This window comes from Nomia melanderi, chromosome 4, assembly GCF_051020985.1.
Source record: "Nomia melanderi isolate GNS246 chromosome 4, iyNomMela1, whole genome shotgun sequence".
Lineage (NCBI taxonomy): Eukaryota > Metazoa > Arthropoda > Insecta > Hymenoptera > Halictidae > Nomia > Nomia melanderi.
In genome coordinates, this window is record NC_135002.1 from 8,972,571 (window position 1) to 8,992,372 (window position 19,802).

Genomic DNA, 19,802 nt, shown 5'->3' on the forward strand with positions numbered 1-19,802 from the left:
GAGGACGTAATTTAACCCATACGGGAACGAATAATATTGAAACGTTGCCTAAAGTGGTAAACTTAGAATTGATTAGAGAACGTATTGTACAAAAAAATATCTCGTCACTGTTTCATTAGTTTCTTGTAGAAAACCTCTGTGGCAAAGTACATAAATCTTGGTGGGCCTGGGCATCTTCGATTTTTTTTTACAGTGTTTTCGAAAAAAGAAGAGAAGATCGGTTGCGCCGAACTTCGTTTCGTACACCCACGTGATGTAAGTGAAGGGAAAGGAGGGAGCGCGCGTCCCGTATTACATACCGGTTTCTCAAGAAGGCGTAACCTCTGCCCGAAACTACCGTCTACGTTCATTATCGTTTACGCGGGCAAACCCGTCATCGATTCCTCGCCTGCTCGCTACGATCGATCCTTTGACCCGTTTGCCGTGAAACGCACGCTTAAATACTCGCTACGCGATTTATTCGGATTTACTCGCGTACCATTTCGCGTTCTTATTTAACGCGATAAGAGCCGGTGCCGCACTTGCAGGTACTCGCATATTATTTTTATTAACACTCCCACCCATATTACTTTTTGAGTTACGGGACGCGGAGTAAATTTACTTAAGGGAAAAATGTGAAACGTTCGTTTTTCAAAGTTGCCTGACGCGTATCGCGTGTGCCGCGCAGGCGGTATCGGCCTCGAACATCTGGATAAAAAGGGTTGATGTTTTTTTATTGTACGTTTTATTGTAACATTTGCGCTTAATTCAGGCATTGTTATTCCGGTTTCATGGTAATGAGCAATGATCGTTCAGATTATTGTAGCATTGTGTGTTGTTAACAATTATCGCGCTCGTAACGACTCACTCTCGATGCGAAATGCCCCTGCTCGTTTCAACGAAAATGTTCAAGCCCGACGTCTTCTGTTCTTTTGAATATGAAATTTCTCTACTCGTTTGAATTCACTCTAAGTTGAATGTTCCGTGTCCCGGTTATTCATTCCTCCTCTAACGTCTCTATACAGTTAATTAGAACACATTTCGCATTTACATGCGTACACGTGTGCGATACTTGAATCGAACGGTGCAAAGCAGTAATAAATCATCAAAATACTTCGAGAAACTCATAGGAAATATACTATAACCAACAAAGTCCTCAACTCGAGAAGACTGTAAGCAAGATGAAACTTCAACAGAAGACTTCCCTACTTTCTATAATTCCTCGTATGATAAAAATCGAATCACTCGCATCATTTCATTCAATTCATTTCCCCAATTTTCTTAATTCCCCTAAAAAACGCAAGTCGTATCACTTTCCCACCGATCCCCTCGAAACCAAGTCCCCGCGGACGAAGCCCCAAGAACAAACGAAAGCAACATTTTTTCTTCGAGCCCGTCTGCCCCGTGCTACCGGCCTCCGTCAAGAATTACACAACTCGAATCTCCAGTAACTCGCGTCGAGCCGCCGTAAATAATGCAGCCGATAGATACGTCCCTGAAGCCGAAAGAAAGAGGTTGCCGAGAAGAAAGGAGGGGCCGGGGCAGGGGGTGGAGGTGGCGGTGGAGAAGGAGGAGGTGGAGGAGTAGGAGGAGGTAGATGGCCAGCAGGGCAGAGAGGATATTCTTATGAATCGATGAAAGAACCGTGAGCATGCGCGCCGGAATCTTAATAACTCATGCGGTACCACCTCTTCCTTCTGTTATCCAGACCCCCCGCCGTTGTTATCAACCCCCGGCATCCCTGTTTTCCGGCCGGGGAACAGATATGCCATTGTAATATGCGTGTAGCGGGGGAACTCCGAGGTAAACACGAGAGCCGCGGACATTCCAGGCGTGGTTTCGCGAATATTTCGAGCATATCCGTGGCAAAAGGGACAGAGCGTGTTAGAAATAGAGACGACGGGGGTGGAGGCACGGCCAAAAAAAAAGAAGAAAAAGGAGAAGAAAGAAAAAAAACAACAGCGCCGGTCGCGCCTCCCGCATTTTTCCTTGTCACCGCGCGAGGAAATCCTCCGCGGCGCCCCCATACTCCCGGTAGACGCGCTCCGATGCACCCGTGGTATAGCGAGCTCACGCACCTTCACCGTGGCCATTTACGGTTCCTTTTTACGGTCATACGTGCGGTTTTAGTGCGACCTGTTCGCGCGGATTTACTGCCTGAATACCGTACCGCTCCATTTTTATTCCCCTTTCCTTTTTTCGCTCTCTTCGCCTCCCTTCGCCGTCTTTTTTTCCCCGCCGCTTGCCCGCCAGCAGCTCCGCGTCACGGAGATCGCGGCGCGCGGGGTTGTTCCCCGGTGTCGGTCCGCGGGTTAATTAGCTTTTACGCACCACGGGTGTCGTCAAGGAGTTAGTAAATAAGGGTATTTTCGCTGAAACCCGGACACACTTTTCTGCATTTTACTGCCGCTGTTTGTATTCATACTTCGTTACACCGGGATCAGCGGAACCGGCGGGGGGAGGGGGGCAGAGATCAATCCGATCGTAGATATGGACGTAAACAAACACGTCTTTTAAGACGATTCCCGGCCGCGCCGTGCTAGGACATTATGTCAATTCCTCGTTTTCGACCTTTTTCTTTTCATTATCTCGATGCGCCGAGAGATACGGACATACGCGTCCCCTGCCCCCCCCCCCCCCCCCCCTCCCCACCTATTCGTAGGAGCGTTTTCTCGCACCTCCAGTCGCGCGTCGTTATCGCGGGAACATTATCACTCGAAAAGTTTTTGATGGGTCAATTTTACGGCGGACCGCGGCGTGAAATGAATTTCACGGCGTTCGTGTACTTGGATCATTTGTCAATAATTCGTGGATGTTGGACGTACGAAGTGTAGCGGAGGTAGCTTGTGTTTAGACGATGCCAACGGCTTGACGTATGCAATGGAACAAATGTTTTTAGGATCTACAAACATTACGGAGATTAAAAAAAGAAATATATCTCGAACTTTTAGGTGTCCATTTCGTTAACTCCTTGGCTTGCGATACCAAAATTAAACAGGTCACGAAAATGTCCAACGAGCGCCGTTGAATATTTCTCGAAAATCGAAACAAGCTATCATGTTCCCATCAGGAACGTTCAAACGTTCAAGGAGTCCGTACATTCGCAAGAAACAATTTCTCATGGATCAACGCGTAATCAACACGACTACGAGAACTTGAAATCAATCGTCGAAGCTGCTCGAATGCGAGATTTCCATGGTTACTGTGCAACGGTTGCCTCGTGGAACAGCAGAAACACGTATCCCCGCGTAGCGCAATTATTCCCATCCGTAGAATCCATTACCGATCATCGGGTACGTCGTCCAGGCATGCTACGATGGTGCGTGTCGCGGCCGTAGAGCGAAGTGCCCCGTGGATGTAGGAAAAATCATTAACGGTTCGATACAATAAAATTGAAATGACGCGCCGCGTTAAGAAATGTTCCCGAGTGCGCGCCGCAACGGGATAGGGGGGGTGTGGGAAGGTCGAGCCACGGGGTGGGACGGGAGAGACACGTCGAGCACCTCAGTCCCGTATGTTTGTTGGGCCGTTGAAACGAGGGGTGCGGGAAGAGCACGCGAACAAATTAGCCCTCTATCTGAAACAACTTCTTGGAATAGCCGTTACTCACGAGCGAAGATCAGGACCCGTATTGCCCGAGCGAAACGACCGCGCGACTATGGGACAAGGAGGCCGCAGAGGAGGACTGGCTCCGAACGAGAGGAGAGGAAGTGTCGGAGAATAGGGACGCGAGTGTGAGAAAGAACAAGAAAAAGGCGAAGAAATGGGAGGAGGAGAAGGAGCCAAGAGAAAAAGAAAAGGAAATAAAATGTCGGACGAAGCATTTCGAATTTCCAGCTCGAATTCAGGAGGAGGTAGAAGAGAGGCAGAACGTAAGAGAGAGAAAGAACGCGAACCGTGGATCTGCTCAATCCAGGGATAAGCGAGTCGTTCGAACAGTGTTGAACAGGAGTGAATATTTATACGCGGCCTCTTCGTTCGCACCTTTTTTGCCGTCCCTGTCCCCCACCTCCTCCTGCTCCTCCTCTTCCTCCGCCGCCTCGATCTCATCCTCGTTGTCGCCTTCCTCACGTTTCCACCTTTAGGTCCCATGCGGTATCTCCTTGATTACCCGGTCCTAATTAATTCCTCAGGCTTTATCTTTATTTTTCCCACACCCCGGCCGCAGTCGCCGACATCGCGGCCTGAACAGACCGATCCGTTCCCTACGAGCCGGTAGAAAGCACGATCGGCGGCCAAGGACCAGCAGTAAGAACCCCGAGAATCCGAAGAGGACGAGGATAGTGTGTCGGCTCTGTCGAGAGGACGTCTAGAGTCTATCCTGTTCGCCAACCTGTGGAAATATTTCTGCGCGGATTGGGACGGTGAACGATTGGCGGCAGCTTCGTCAATACCGGATCGTTTATTCCCGTCGTTTTCACCGATAGTTTCCTTAAATCGCGATGATCATGGTGACTTTAACTGCGGCGGATCGCCGATCTAAGGAAGTATCGAAATCTGGTTGCTTCGTAGTTTCATCGATATGAGGAGAGCAGTTTTGGAATCGTGGGTTTTTTGGGGACTGTTGGTGAATCGAAGGTTTAACCAATTGTTTTTAAACACATTCTGATTTTAGACTAAATATCGGAGAAAGATGATAGCATATATATATTTATCTATGTGAAATATATAGGTGATGTTACATCTTCCGCGGTTGTACAACAGTGTACTCGTATTTTTCCGCTTCTTTTTACTTAAATTTGGAGAAGGGAGGATAAACCAACACCTGAAGCTAGTTCAAAGCCGCGTTTTCAATTTGGAGAACAAGTTTCGAATCGCTGTTACAAAGTACACACTATCGGACTTTGAAGATACATTCCTGCTTTCGTTTCCTTTAGCAAGACACAAAGCAGGGTGTTTCTTCTGTAATTTCACTTGAATTCTGTGATCCTCGCGCGCATGAGCAAAACTAGAAGCTTCATGAAAAGTATTCTGTATCCTCGCGAATAATGCATTCTACTTTCTTTCTGTAAAGATTGGAATTTTATTTTGATCGCAGATTGTTAAATGTAAAATTTACGTCTCTTTATAACTGTGTGTTCGTAAAACTATATTTTGTTTCATTGAATCGTAACGATTATCGCGTTCAATTAAAAATGTCACTTCTATGAGAAACATCGAGCGAATGAAATTAACGAATGAAACTGTAGCGAACAGAATTATTGAAGATCAGAAGTAAGTGTCGCGTTAATACAATGCGACGAGTAAGTAAGTTCATAGAATGGATTCATGATATTTATCACTGATAATGCGGTCTGAATAATCCCATTGATGGCACTTCCTTCGGTCAAAAGAAAAATGACGAGGATAATAATATTGATGATACGATCTCCTTGATGAACGTGGTAACGAGATACAGCCGTGTACATTCGCCGGGACGCACGTATCACTTTTAAACGCAGGAAATGAGTTATTAGCGGTTGCGCCGCGCGCACTCAATTGTCCCGATTTGGAAACCTCTAATCTGACCCGGAGGGGACGAATTTAAGCCTTCATGTTTCCGTGTCTATCGGTACTATTTCAGCCGTCCCTTTCTCACCGAAATCAATTCTCTCGGCTGCCTAAATGATATTCATCATGCCGATCATTTGACTCGAATTTCCAGCGAAAATTAAAATGATTACACGGCGGACTCGTATAATAAGGTAAATTGACTGCACGATGGGTAACGGAAATCATTGATAGTACTGTTCACATTATCTACTAATAACACTGTTTAAAGTATATTCTTTCTACAATTTTCATCTAATTAACTTATCAATACGACATTGAAACAACGATTACTAATAGCATCTTTTTGATTAGAATTCATCTGCCAGTTTCACGAGAATTCAAAGAGATCCCATGTAAATTCAACTAATAACATTCTTTCAGTTGAATTCGCTAGTGGAACTTGATGAATCGAACATTACTGAACAAGCGTGTTTAGCATCTGCGCAAGAGAATATTAACATATACATTGGGGCGGTGCGTAAAGTGAATGAATTTGACAGTCTGCAACACCTCCAACGGATTTACTTGTGGAACATGTTTAGGTTTTATAGCCTCCGCAATCTCGTTAGCTCCTCCTTGGTCGATCGGGTCGCAGATAAATTAAGTGCGGCGAGAAAATTCGCTAACCTCGCGATCATTGCAAATATAATTAACATTAACGAGGGAGGAAAGCGTCGAGTACGTAAATTAGCCGTGGTAACCCTTCCGTGAAGTTTCAATTATCCCGGTGGAACAGTGATGGAGTTTAACGAGATTCTTAGATGGTGCTTGAAATTCAAAGGACGACGGCACTTTACGGTACCCTAACGAAGCCACCTGCCTGGCACCGTCCAACCCTGTTAATTTTAATCGAGGGAGACGCTTTCACGTGAATTAGACGGGGGTAGCAGGGGGAAGGTAGGGGGAGAACGCCAGTGGACGGTTCTACGACTGCAGCAGGCCGCTCGTAAAAGACGGTTCGTATCGAAAGTGTCGTCGCGTCGGTGGACTCGCTTGGGAACCCCGAGCACGATCAAATGAATCAACAGAGACAATTAATACCCGGCGAGGACGCCTTGGAAAAGCGTCCGGACGCCGCCACCCCCGTCGGCGAATATATGGACAACAAATCTATCTGTCTGCCTGATTCAACACTACCATACGCGATAGAGCTGTAGAGAATTACTCAATGGTATTCACTTTCAGGTTCCACAATGAAGAATAATTGTTTCGAAGTGGAGATTACAAGAGCTTTTGTACTCTTTAAAAGCTATCTTCGGAAAGAAACGTTTCAACCTCTTGTCGTATAATTCTTTTCTCAATTTTCTTTATCTCCGCCGTCTTAGAGACTCAGTTGCTTGTAAATGGAGGGTTCAATGTTTATTGGAGGTGTACGGTTGTATCTGTGCTCGTTAAAGGTTGTTTGACATTTTGGAAGGTGGAAAATTTGAATCTGTAAAATCTAGGGTTTATTGCAAGTACGTAATTATTTATTTGTTTACTTTAAAACCTGCTGTTAACTCAAGATATGAATATCATGGAAGCTGTTGATCGAGTAACTTTGCGAACGGACACACGCGAAAAGTGCTCTTGTTTCACGAATTACAAATCCGTAACACTCCGCTAAGCCAGGAAGGGATGAATGTCGAGGAGGGAAAATCTCTGCTCATTTAACGAGCCCAAGGGTTCAACCCTTCCGACGCTTCCACCCTTCGACAATATTTAATGCATGTTTTAAGCGTAATTAAATGGCAGAGGGTTTATCGTCTCCAGCCACGTTCACCCTCCCACGCAAATTATCGCGTTTAACCCCCGTCCGATCTCGTCTCTCGTTGATTGTCACCCCACTACCATCCACTGCCGACGTTTCTGGATACCTTCACCGTTCATAATGTACTTTTCATTAGCCACGAACCCTTTCGCAGAGTGGATTCAATCTTGGAATATTCATCGCTCCCGCAACCCTTCTCCATTACAACACCCAACTCAAACACGTTCATTTCACAGCATCGCGAGCCGTCATTCAACAGGTTTTAATTAGCGTCGATACTCTTTCGGCCACACTTCAACCCCTTTCATGCGACAAATAAATTATTCACGTTTCAGTGGTGTGACGTTTCTTTCGTTGTTTACTCATCGAAAAGAAAATGAATTTACATAAAGATTAAAAGATACTTTGAACTTTTACGTACTTCGGATTGATATATACAGCTATAGAAAAATTATAAGGACGTAAAATTCAAACTATAATCATTTAAAAATATCGCAATGATATAATCTTCTATTATTCATTACTGTTATCTTACATTTTCTTGTATAAACAGTGACTATTAGAAAATGTCCTCTAATACCTGAAAGTTTCATGCGACTATAAAGCATAGGTTCAAGAATATCCTAAACAATTATAATCAGTAATTGTATTAGTAAACTCATCGAATAGATAGCACTTCGATGAACATACCGAAGATATATTAAATACATAAATTTTCTGTACAACGGAATAGAAGAGAAACAGCGATTTTGCAAGGAAAACGAAGCGCAACAATCGACACTTGACTTTTCACCTCGCGGCCGTTATCTCCGTGTAATATCTCTGAAACGCGGCCCGGGGCCATGGTATATTCACGATACGGGGTTGCCCGCTCACCCTCCGACGCCTCTCGAAGCTCTAAAGCCAAGAATAACCCTTGCTTTGCATCTCACCTGTTGCTCGACACCGACCCTCGACACTCCTGGCGGTACTTTAGGGGTGGCTAATTAAAGAGTCAGACGGCGGCTGGTTTCGCGGTGTTTAATACACCATTGCCTCAACCCTCGGCCGAGCCCCATTCCGCCTCACCTCCGGAACCAGGACAGAATCCGGAGTCTCTCCGACCCCCGGCTTTTTGTTCCTCTCGGTTTCACGAGCCTGGAATTAATTAGCAGCTCTAGTTAAGCGGGGGCGGATACCGTGGCGGCGACTCATTTAAAGGATGTTTATTTTAATTTCACCCCCGCCCGGGGGCAACACCGGGAATACCCCACGGTTGGTGACTTTTTATTACTTAATTAACTTCTTCCTCTTTGCACCGACCGTCTTCCTCGTCAACTCGGGCTAACACCGGCGAGGCGTTCGCTGCCACCCCTGAAACTCTTCACCTCGCCATGGTCCACCGCCATCCCCTCCGCGAACTGTCCCGCGCACTTACTCGTCTCCTCCGCTTTCTACTCGGTTCTTCTTCCCTTTTTCTACTCCCCCATCCTTCGCCGCAGCTATTTAAACGAGACTCCTCGCCGGGATTCTTCTTGGCAATCATTTCCTCGTTATTTTTCATCGTGTAACCGGTACGACCCGCGCGACTCGGTGCCTAATTATCGCCGCGAAAATGACCCTCTCCCAGTAGGCTCTCTCTCTCTCTCTCTCTCTTCCCCGTTTCCAATTTTTTTCGTTCCCCGCCGCCTTGCCCCCTCGCCCTCACCGTGATCGCGAACCCTGTGATTATAATGCCAGCGGATGCGCGTCCCAGAGTCCTTTCGGTGCAACAGGACGAGAACAGGAGTGGGGGAAAGGGAGAGGATCGTTTCTCGTGAAATTGCTGACGCCTCTCTGCATTTCTGCACGTGAAACTTTCCTCGAGCGGATTCGAGCGTGCCGCCGCCACCGAGCTGGAATCCTGGAACGCGGCGTTGGAAACACTGGCTCGCGTGATGCGCCGCGAAAAGACATTCCGAATTAAGAGCTAACGTTCACGGGTGAGCTGGTTAGCCGTTCGGTCGCCGGAATTGGGGCGGCTGGTTGGAATATCTGTCAATGGGGTTTCTCGGGATACGTATTTGTTTAGTTTCTTACAATTTCTTTTGACTGATCGATAGAGTTTTGTTTTAATTTATTTATTTTATTGAATTTAATTTGTAGTAATATGGGAATGCAAGTATGTAACAATATAGAAATATATAAATAATATATATTAAATAACTGCACATACTAGACTTGATAAAAGAAAAGAATATCTTAGTTCAAAAATCTTTCAAATATTTTTCCTCTGGTACGGCACGAATACAATACACTTTATCTTCCAGTAGTCACGGTAATCAACGAAATTGTAGGAATTAAGAATTTTCCCTCAGCCCGACAATAAAGAAGCAACAATGACTAAGCAAGCTCATCAAGTGCGCGGCTTTAGCCTCTGGGCCGCGTAACAGGAATTAATTTCACCGAGAGAAAAGAATCCCTAACGGGAGTGGCTTCTCGGTTAAGAATACAACGAGACGGAAGAAAGGAAACGGGTGGACGGCGGCGACGGCGGTGCTCGGGGGTGGGACGATAGAGGATGGGGGCAGCCTCGAGATTATTTCGTTATGTCTCGAGGTGAGTCGAGATGTCGGGCAATTAGCCGTCGTATAATTATCTCCCTCACCCTTATTAGTCCAGGGCGGTTTGAGGTGGCAGCTGTTGCCGCGATATTCCCTGTCGCGGAAAGGAGCCACGACGCCGCGCACACCAATAACAAAGTATAATAACGGGATATCTTCCGCCATTTATTTTAATATTCCGCCGCCGGCTGATAAAGAGCGCGCCGGTGAGAGGGAAGAAAGTCCAATTATCTCGAGAAGAATTTTATCGCGGACGGTTTAATCCGTTTCACTTAGCCAGGCCGGTGTTTCGACGATTAACAGGCGTTATGGAAATTAATAAATTGAACGTCCCGAAAACACCGGTGGGTCGGAGCGGGAGAAAACTGAACGAAAATCTGGATAATGCGCCCTTAATGAAACTGAAAATACCGAGAGAAAAAAAAACACGCGGAAAGAAGAAATAGAATGACGGAGTAGGAGGTGGGGGTGAGGAACTTGTTCAAGCTACCCCAACCCCATCTTTGTCTCGGTGAACCGCGCTTTCAGGATTCTTCCTTTCTTGATAATTATCCTACCGTCCAAGCAGTCCTTAATCTTTGAGCTCGCCTTTCAAGGAAAGCTCCTACCGAATGAATGCCCGGCCTCGGCGAAATAATATTTTATACACAACAAAAGCGGCCCTCGGTCGGCTGCTGCCCTCCTTCACCTACACCTTCAACCTTCATCCTCCACCCCCTACCACGATGCGATTGTTATCGCGGAGACGTTACCTAGCACCTATACAGAACTGGCTATTTTACTTTCTTCATTCCCTTTTGCCCCCCTTCTTCTTCCCCTTTCTTTTCTCTCTTTTCGTTCATCCGAAAAATTACGATTCATTGATAGCGCGTTCCCCTTTCTAGCGTGCATTAATCGCTAGTACGTGTTTACGAAGGAATTTCGATAAGCCATTAGGTAATTGCCCGCGATATGATCGCAGGTCGAACAAACGCGACTAAACTTTCAAACCCGACGCTCGATTTCTCTCTCCGTCCGTCTCTTAAAAAAAGCACACGCGCAGACGGAAACATTAATAACAATTCATTTGTCAGTACAGCCGAGCATGTTCGAAACACATTTACTTGGCAGCTGTCCGTCTAATACAAGCACCACATCTCTCCCAGGACCAGCGCAGGGATCAATTGTCGACCTGATCGGTCTCCGAAATTCTCCCCGTGTCCACGCACAAAAGGAGTCTATCGTTTCGAAAATTCCTGTCGGCTCCAGACACCGCGCGGCCGCTTAACGTTTATCTCCGATCGGAATCGGCCGGCATTAATCGTCATTAATCTTCATCGCCGTGTTCCCGATCATTTTTCTTGCGACGGCGCGCGCGAGCGGACGGCCGTCCGGGACCGCGCCCGGTCCGCGCGGCATCTCATTTAACCGTATAAATCACGCTGCTTAAAACTAAAGTCTCGGGCCGTGGCTAATCGAGGCCCGCGTCGCACCTCCCCCGACTCGTTGCCGCTACGAAACGCTCTAGCGATACAAACGCGAGAGCAAGAAATCGAGGGGAGAAAGGGACAAGCCCGGAGACAAGCGAGAGGGTCGCGCGAAATAATTTAAATCGCGCATACCGGTGCTCGATCCTCGATCACGGTCAAGATTTCGTGGGGTCACGTGGGAATGCGCGCGGCGGAGGAGCAGCAACGAGGCTCTCGCGGCAGCGGAGCCGTAACGAGGCCGTGCGCGGTTGGTTTAAGCGCAATTAATCTTCGTTAAGTAAGCGAGAGCGGACCCTTCTTGCCTCGCAACGCGCTCGCGGTCGCTCTGCGCCCGTACACGCGCACGGACACAAAGAGCGGAGCCCACAGGCCTGTCCACCAACACCATTCCCGCGACGCCTTTCCTCGCAGAGGAGCGGAACACCGCGAGGAAGGCGAGCGCAACAGTCGCGAGGCAGTCCCATATCTCGTTCCTCTGTTGTTCGGCTCGCGTGCTCGCTTCCCTAACCCCCGTAATTCGTCCTACCTCCGCCCTCCCCGCTCCGTTTGACGCGTTACTCTTCCTCCTCGCGAGCTTAGTTATGCTCGTATCTCATGTACCGAGCGCTCGCGCCCGCACACCCCGTAGCTTTGATTAAATCTGAGTAATTAAGGGAGTTAACCTCGACTTAACTTGACTTAACGCAGTCACGCCCGCTTGCCCACCCCTCGCATTCGAGCCGTTTACACGCCGGTTTACATTGTTCGGAGGAAATGGGTGTCTTCGCGCCCGTGTTTCCCATCTCGACGTCCTGCTTCGGTTACCGGGGCGAGGGGATCGCCGCGCGGCAATCCTGCACGCACGCGGCGGTTATGTTGCCGGCGCTCCTCCTCGGTTAATTGCTGCACGCCGCTAATTACACAGCTCCGTGCCCGTAAGGGGAACCGGTGCGTGTAGCGACATCGTTCCCCCGATGCAAATGAAGCGCGCGTGGGCTCGCATCCTCTCGCTCCCGTGCCGCCCCGCGTCTGCTCGTCCTTTTTACCTTCCGCCCTAATCGCGCCCGGAAGCGGACCGATCGCGCGCGAAGCCTCCTTTCGCCTATCGACTGACAGAAGTGCGATTGTCCGGTGAATAATTACCGCCCAAGCTCGGCCCCGGTACGACTTGATCAGCCGCGGCGCACGCGGCGAGACCAGGAAGCGGAGTTCTATTCGCATACGCCCGCTGCGGATCATTTAGACCGGCGCGGGACCCAGCGCGCTGCTTCCTGCGACGAAACAGCGTCTGCGTGCTCCCTGTTTCCGACGTTCTGGGTTATTAATACCGCCCCGCGAACGGCTGTTTGTTTGTTGTTTAGTGGAGCCGCCGGTGAAACTATTTTTCTGGTAGATTTGGTATTCCTCGATTTTTCGTTTGCGCTCTGGCTGGCGAGACGTGATTTCGTTGTATTTCGGATGGAAAGTGTGTTGAAGGTATTTTTGGAAGATATTTGGTCATGTGTAAGTTTTCTCGGTATATTTTTATATGTTACTTTCTTGTATTCTCGCGGTTTACTGGGCGTGCTTGAAGTTCTCTTTGTTTTCATCGTTATGATTTGTTTGAGTATCGGTTTCGGGCATTTCTTCGCGCACCTCGTAGAGCACGGTTGTCGATTAATACCGCGGAAGGATAGACTACATGCGTGCTGGACAGTCATATTAATGTCAGGAAATTTGATTCGCACGGATCAACTGATCCTACGAAAGTGAGTCCGGTTTACACCCATTACGCAGTCCCTGCGTTATTTAATGTGAAAGTTAACGTTAATGCGTCCAGCTTCCTATAACGAACTACAGTTTCATGTAGTCTTCGAGGGATAAATAATCTTCGAATGTCGCTTGTAAACTAGAAAGTAGAACCATTACAAGCGCAAGGAACGTAACTAATTACGAACTCGAAAAGCGTATACGTATTCAATATCTCATAATCTATCAAACGCAGTAAAACAAAGATTCATATATAAAAACGGATCCCTAACAGATCACCAAAATCAATTCAATTCAACGGTCAATCTAAATCCATTCAATAAATTACTATCTTACAGCATTCGAAATTCTGCGTACAATTGAAAAAGACGCGAAACGAAATATTCGAAATTTCGTACGATCTTCGCACTCTAAGATCCCCCCGTGGCGGCTGGCTAACGAGGAAACGAGAATTCGAGCAAATGGAATCGTCGGTTATACAGCGCGGCATGAAACAATCGGTGGCGAGAGCGAAAGAAGAAATGGGAGCGAAAGAATTCGCCTGGGGGCGAATGGCAGCCGCCGCGCATAATGCCCGCGAGTCGGACGGGAGTAATTAAATCGATCCTCTCAGCCGATGGGCGACGACATCGGTATGCTCCTGCAATTCGACGCCTTATCCGCGCCTCGTTCGACCCCCGCGCCCCACCGTTACCGAGTCCCCGGCCTCCCGTGAGGCGCACGCAACGCACGAAACCCGCGGCACGCATCCACGGCGTCGCAGAAACGTCGCGACGCATGAGTTCCGCTTGCATTCGAGCGTAAGAGGAGAGGTGCCTCGCCTAATTAGCCCGCTCGGGTATTTCCGTCGCGTGACGTCACGTGAGCTCGTTTGCCTGGCCCGCGGCCAGCTTTTCCGCCGAACTATAAACCATATTCACACCCACGCAACACAATTAGCCCGCGACCACCCAGGGAATTATAATATCTGCGAGACCCTCGCGGCCGGGATGAAGAACGGTCCGCGGCTACGCTAAACACCGCGAGCTCCGGAGGATTAAACGTACAGCGGAGACACGGATTGTCGGCCAGCGAGACGGCACAGGGGCGGGAGAGGACTTTCGTTATGTGCTTTGTTTACCCTCGCGGATCGCTGTCCACGACTGTTTCGGCAAACAACACGGTACCGATGAAAATGCATGCGAGAATGGGCGTGTCCGCTCCCACTGCGACCAATTAGAACCGCATTCCTTTGAATAGCCAACTTTTCGTCGACAGATAATATTGCGGTGGGAAGGAATTATGAAGGAACGACGCTGATAGAGTAATCTTACCTATAAGTTTGACGGTAACTCGCTTCTGTTGTACCTACTCGCCAGCGAGACGCGAGAACAAAGACGAGAGAATAGAAAGGTACATTGTACAGGGACTAAAAGATTTAGTTAACACGTTTGGGTGTCACCGTTCGTTTCGGAGATAGTTTACAGCATAGACTCTGCGCGGTTGCGGTATTTCGATGTAGGCAGTGAAGTCTCTTTGTGCAGCGGTTAATGGATTTAATCGGGAATTCTCGTTTAATTTTGGAATGTTGGCGAAGTCCGCTTTAAAGTGGAGAGTGTTTAAATGAAATTTGATTTTGGTATTTCGTACTTGCACACTTAGTTATTGGGAGTGTTGTGGTATTGGAAATCTTTTACAGAGTAGCTGTTGATTCATGTGAATATTAAGAATGTATAGGTATGTTATAGATGACACGAGAGTCACTAATGTTGTATGTGTTATTTCTCGCGCGTAATCGTTGAACGTTGCTCTTCCCAAATGAGCAATTTTATAGGAATTCTCTGTTAGAAAATATATTCGCCGACGTCGAAGCTTGGAATACATAAATTGCGTATAAACGGCAATATAGATACTTCCAGGCTGAAATTAAATTTGGTTTTTCCGCCGTGAGAAGAGAAATCTGCGCGAAGCTTGGATTTCCTGTACTTTTTACTTAAGAGATAAGCTTCGTGTTTTAGAGCCTTGTGGTGGAACGGTGTCGTAAAACCTTGGAGGGGATGCTGGTAGGTTGTCAGGGGGAAACAACCCCTCGAATCGGCCCTTGAGTCGCGGCAGTCAGTAGATCGTGATGCCACAGTAGGAGACTCGAATTTTAAAGTAGCTAGACTAAAACCAAAACTGTCTGAAGTCTCCTCCGTCGCAGTCCTCCATTCCTTTATAGAAATTGTTTCTTTTACAAAGTGCCTCGGCGCTCCTCTTCATCAACAGTACATTCGACACCGTAATACGTACACTACCAATAAACAGATAATTATAAATCACTTCAATATCTTCAATACCACTTTAATATCATCTAATCACAACAACTCACAAATAACATTTCCGTCCAATACTAAGCTTCTTCAATCTTTCGATTAAGAACAATATTCAAAATCTACCGAATGCCTAAACAAAAACATAACCCAGCTTCTAGAAACATTTCTTAAACCCCTCAACCTTCATCCATAACAAAGAACGTTCGTCCCCGATAAAACTACCCCTCGAGTTTTACCGCATCGTTACGAACATATTCAATCCTAAACACGCTTTTCCGAATGATTTTCTAAAACCGCCATCCCGTCTCATTACCAAGCCACGTCCAAATCAAATTCGACCGCTGCGATGGAAAGCTAAATAAAATTCACTCACGCCTCTCGCGAACGATCCCCGCTCGCCAGAATACCACGTACATCTAAAAGACATGCAAACGAAGTCTACGACAGACGAGGATCGCGGGAAGCGTGAATTCGTCTGATCAAACGTGACGACTATCGAAAAATGCTTGGCAAAGGGAAGAGGGACGCCGATAAGGAGGGTCGAGAAGCGGGATCGGCTGCGGGGGCGGCAGAGGGGGGTGGGGTGAACAAGGAGAAACCGAAAGACAGTGAAGTAGAAAGCTGTAGGTAGGGGCTGAAGACGGAGGAACGGGGCAAGAGGTGTGTGGAGGCCGGGGGTGCCCCGAAAGTTCTTTCGCTAAAAAGGAGGGCCTCGGCGGTGGCGTTCGGGGGTGGAGGAACGAGCGGAGCCAGCGAAAGGGAGAAAGATGGGGAACGGCCGTGGGAGGAAGTAAGTATTGATTCAGATTCAGCTAGTTAGCTATGCTCGAAGCAAGGCACATCCCCTCCACGATCTCTTCTTCGGTCACCTTTTTCTCTGCTGGGTACGATCCCCTCGCTTCTTCTTCTTCTTCTTCTTCTTCTATCTATTCGGTGCGTCAGGGGGGTGGAGCAAAGCGGGGGTATGCGGAATAGGAGGCGTATGTAGAATGGAAAAACATGCAGAAACCAGCGCGAAGGTGCAAGATGTAGGAGGTGACAAGCATCTCCTTCGATCTTTCTTTCCTTTGTACTCGCTCGTTCCTCCTGGTCCCTTGTTACCCCGTTCCACCTCCACCGCCGCCGACACCCCCTCTTTACATCCCTTCTTGTCCGGCGTTGGCTGCTCTGTCCTCTTCTAGTTATCTGTCTATCATTGTAGCTCCCTTTTATATTCCCATAGCGACAGTCTAGATGCACTCGGCAGCCATATGAGGCGTACGTTAAAGCGCATGTCGATATTTCTTTCGCCGATGGACGACGCTGAACCGACGCTTTTCGGATCGCGCTCGAACGAGTTTCGGGCTTGTTTAATTTTTCTGCGTCGCTGAGGTGTATTTGAATGGTTGCTCGTGAATTATCTCGGTTTCTGGAGTATTCACTTTCAATCGCTTGCCCTTGGAAGTTTTTCAATAGAAACGTTGAATAGGTTCTGGTGAGATACGGGTATAATAAACGGCGATGATCCTACTGTATTAAACTTCGTGGCCACTGAGAGTCGCCCCTGAGCATAGGGTTAATATAAGAATTCTATAAATTTCTTCTCTCAATCATTTCAAAATAAACTTTGACGTATTTCACTCGAAACAACCTTATCGAAGCTGTTCCTAATTGATGCATCTTTTTATATCTTGTCTCTCATTAATCCCCGCGATTCCCTTCCTAACAGCACTCGCCGCAATTATGTTGTCATTAATAATTTATTAGAGGAGAGAGGCATTCCACTTTCGTTGCGAGTATACGTTTGCTCTGAACATTGAATATTGATAAGAGAAAAGTGGTATCGCGTTTCGAGTGCAAAAGTATACACTGACAGTATACATGTTTCTGGAACCAAGTTTGAAATCTTCGCTATGTCCTTTGCCTTATATTGCAATCGAAGAAATTCATTTGTATAGGCTCGTTGTATATTTACTATCGCGTTATCATGAACATTTGTTGCATTTTGCAGAGGTTCGAAGCAATTGGACGTTTGCAATTCGACAGACTTCGGTGCAATGTATACGAGCGGCACGCGCAGAACTGGAAAACTTAGCAACTGCTCGAGCGTCGCGACGCTTCGTTCTGCCTTGTCTTTCGTGCTTGTCAGCTTTACGAGCGTCCCCATCTCGCGGAGTTTTCTGCAACCAGGGCGTCGCGACGCCTTAGCGGCTAATAAGAGACGCTGCCCGAGCGAAGTAGCGTCCACTCGCGTTGCAGCACTTGCTGCAGACGTATGTTCCTTTGTGTTTCCTTTTCTTTATTCGCGTCGGCACGATAGAAAATAGCTGCAACATACTTTAACACATTGAATTCCGCACGATTTTATAGAGTAAAATACGCAGAATGGAAACAATATAATATTAAATCATTTGATTGAATTACATTATTATTATTGTACGTTGATCCAGCTGAATGTCACCTCATTAGGTAGCATTATTTGTAATACAGAAATCTTTTCAAATAATTATCGTTTAATTGAGTGAACTATAGTAGTTCAATTTGGTTGGGGGTCATTGGTGATCCTCATAGCATTCAATGTGTGAAATATTTCATTATTACCATTAATTAACTTCAAAAGTACCAATTATAGCATTCATCATATAATTAGATATATTGTAATAAGGTGAAGTAATTTGAATTGCACTTATGGATGAGAAAGTATATATACCTTTAAATTAAATTCTTCGACGAATATGATTCATTATAAAATCTTTCATAAATCGCTTAGAAGATAACGTTTTAAAATGAAAACACGACGATTCGACGATTTCAGCGAATCTGAAATCAACACTGCTGGATTTCACGTGCACGAGCGAGAGAACGTTCGATCTCGGTACACAACCGTATTTATATTTCTTAAGCGTATCAATCACTCAAGATTTATCTTTGACCGAGGAAAAGACGTTGATATAAGATCGTACCCCGCCGTGGACTATATTATAAAACGACGCACACACTCTGCATCGAGTGCTCCATTTTTTCTCTGTCTTCTCTGCCCCGCATGCATTTATTTATCCCTACTGATTTATAAACACAGTCAGTTAATTACGATATTACTTAATCATATCCAAAGATGTTTCATCGTTACATATTATCCGATACTACTTATTTAAATTTATTGTAATCGATGCTTCTTCATGTTTCTTAGTAAGAAATTGCGATTTCTGATTAAATATGAGATAAGTTCTTAATATATTCCTTCAAGAAAACTATCTTCAAAACAATACAACAGTTTTTATCGCTAAATTCAATGGACACACTGTAAACATATAATAAACGTATAAACTTCATTGTAATTTCTAAAATTTCAAGTCTCTTACTTTGCATTGTATTTGGTGCTTTTTCAATTTATAAAAAAGAGAAACTTTCTAATTGCCCATTTACAATTTAGAGAAAATTACTACCTTATGGAACGATCCATTACTTTAATAAGAAAGGTCTACTTATAATACTCGAAATAATACCAAAGATCGAAGAGTAATTTACAAATTTAATTTCCGCTGCCGCGTGGAGCGCATCGACCTCGATCGATGATTAACCAGCTACTATTTCGTCCGATTACGTAGCCGGCCATTTATTCGCTGTCCGCTGTTAACCGTGAAGTATTTCGCGCTCCCCTTAATAACGATCAGAATGTCGTTAACAATAAGAAAAATTGCTGGCCACCGCTACGCATTCTTATATATGAGTATACATATAGATATATACATATAGATATATACATATACATTTACATATATATATATAAGAATCCGGTATATATATATACCGTTGTCGCTCGACGAAATTGATATCGGTGCGAAATCATTATTGACGCACACCACATTGGCTGCAATTTGCGTAACGATAACAATCAGCTTTAAGTGGAACAATAGGCCGACGCGATGGTAATTAGTGCCGTGTGCTGTCTGGTGTGATGACAATTGCGCCAACAGCGATGGTAAATGGTAACATTAATAATAGTTGCCGATAGGGCGCGCGGCGTGCAGCATCGCTACAAATAATGGAGCGTTATTATTCTCTTCCGTTAAATATTTAAATTGAATGGGACGGCTGACCGATTCGACTGCGATCGTAAATTGATTTTCAAAACGATTTCTGCGTTACGCAATCGTTGTTTCGTTCGACGAACCGTGTCGTCGGGGTTTTCGATTCTTCGCCGGACGTTTTACGCTTACGTGGATAATTTTATTGTAACGTGGAAATATTTATGGCACCCGACAACTTGTATTTGCTCTGATAATGCTGGCCGGTGTTTAACGGTGGGACGTGTTAACCGACGTGTGGACAATGGCGAAGTTAATGGACCCATTTTTACCGTTTCCCCCTCGGAATTGCGTGAGCTAAAATTCTGCTCGTTTCGATCGCCGTTTATACTAGTATTCGCACGTGTGTTCTTTATTTTTTGCCAATTCCATACGAATTCGTATCGAAAAACATCAAACGT

The 19,802-nt window shown here is 46.2% G+C and overlaps 1 long non-coding RNA gene across 2 annotated transcripts in view; it reads left to right on the forward strand.

Annotated features, from left to right (window-relative positions):
- Positions 1–18,559, forward strand: part of LOC143174483 (uncharacterized) — a 161,584-nt gene extending 143,025 nt beyond the window's left edge. For both annotated transcript variants that reach the window (XR_012998488.1, XR_012998487.1), the window contains one exon: positions 17,325–18,559. This is a non-coding gene — a long non-coding RNA (uncharacterized LOC143174483). The remainder of the gene's footprint in view (positions 1–17,324) is intronic.
- The last annotated feature ends 1,243 nt before the right edge of the window (positions 18,560–19,802 follow it).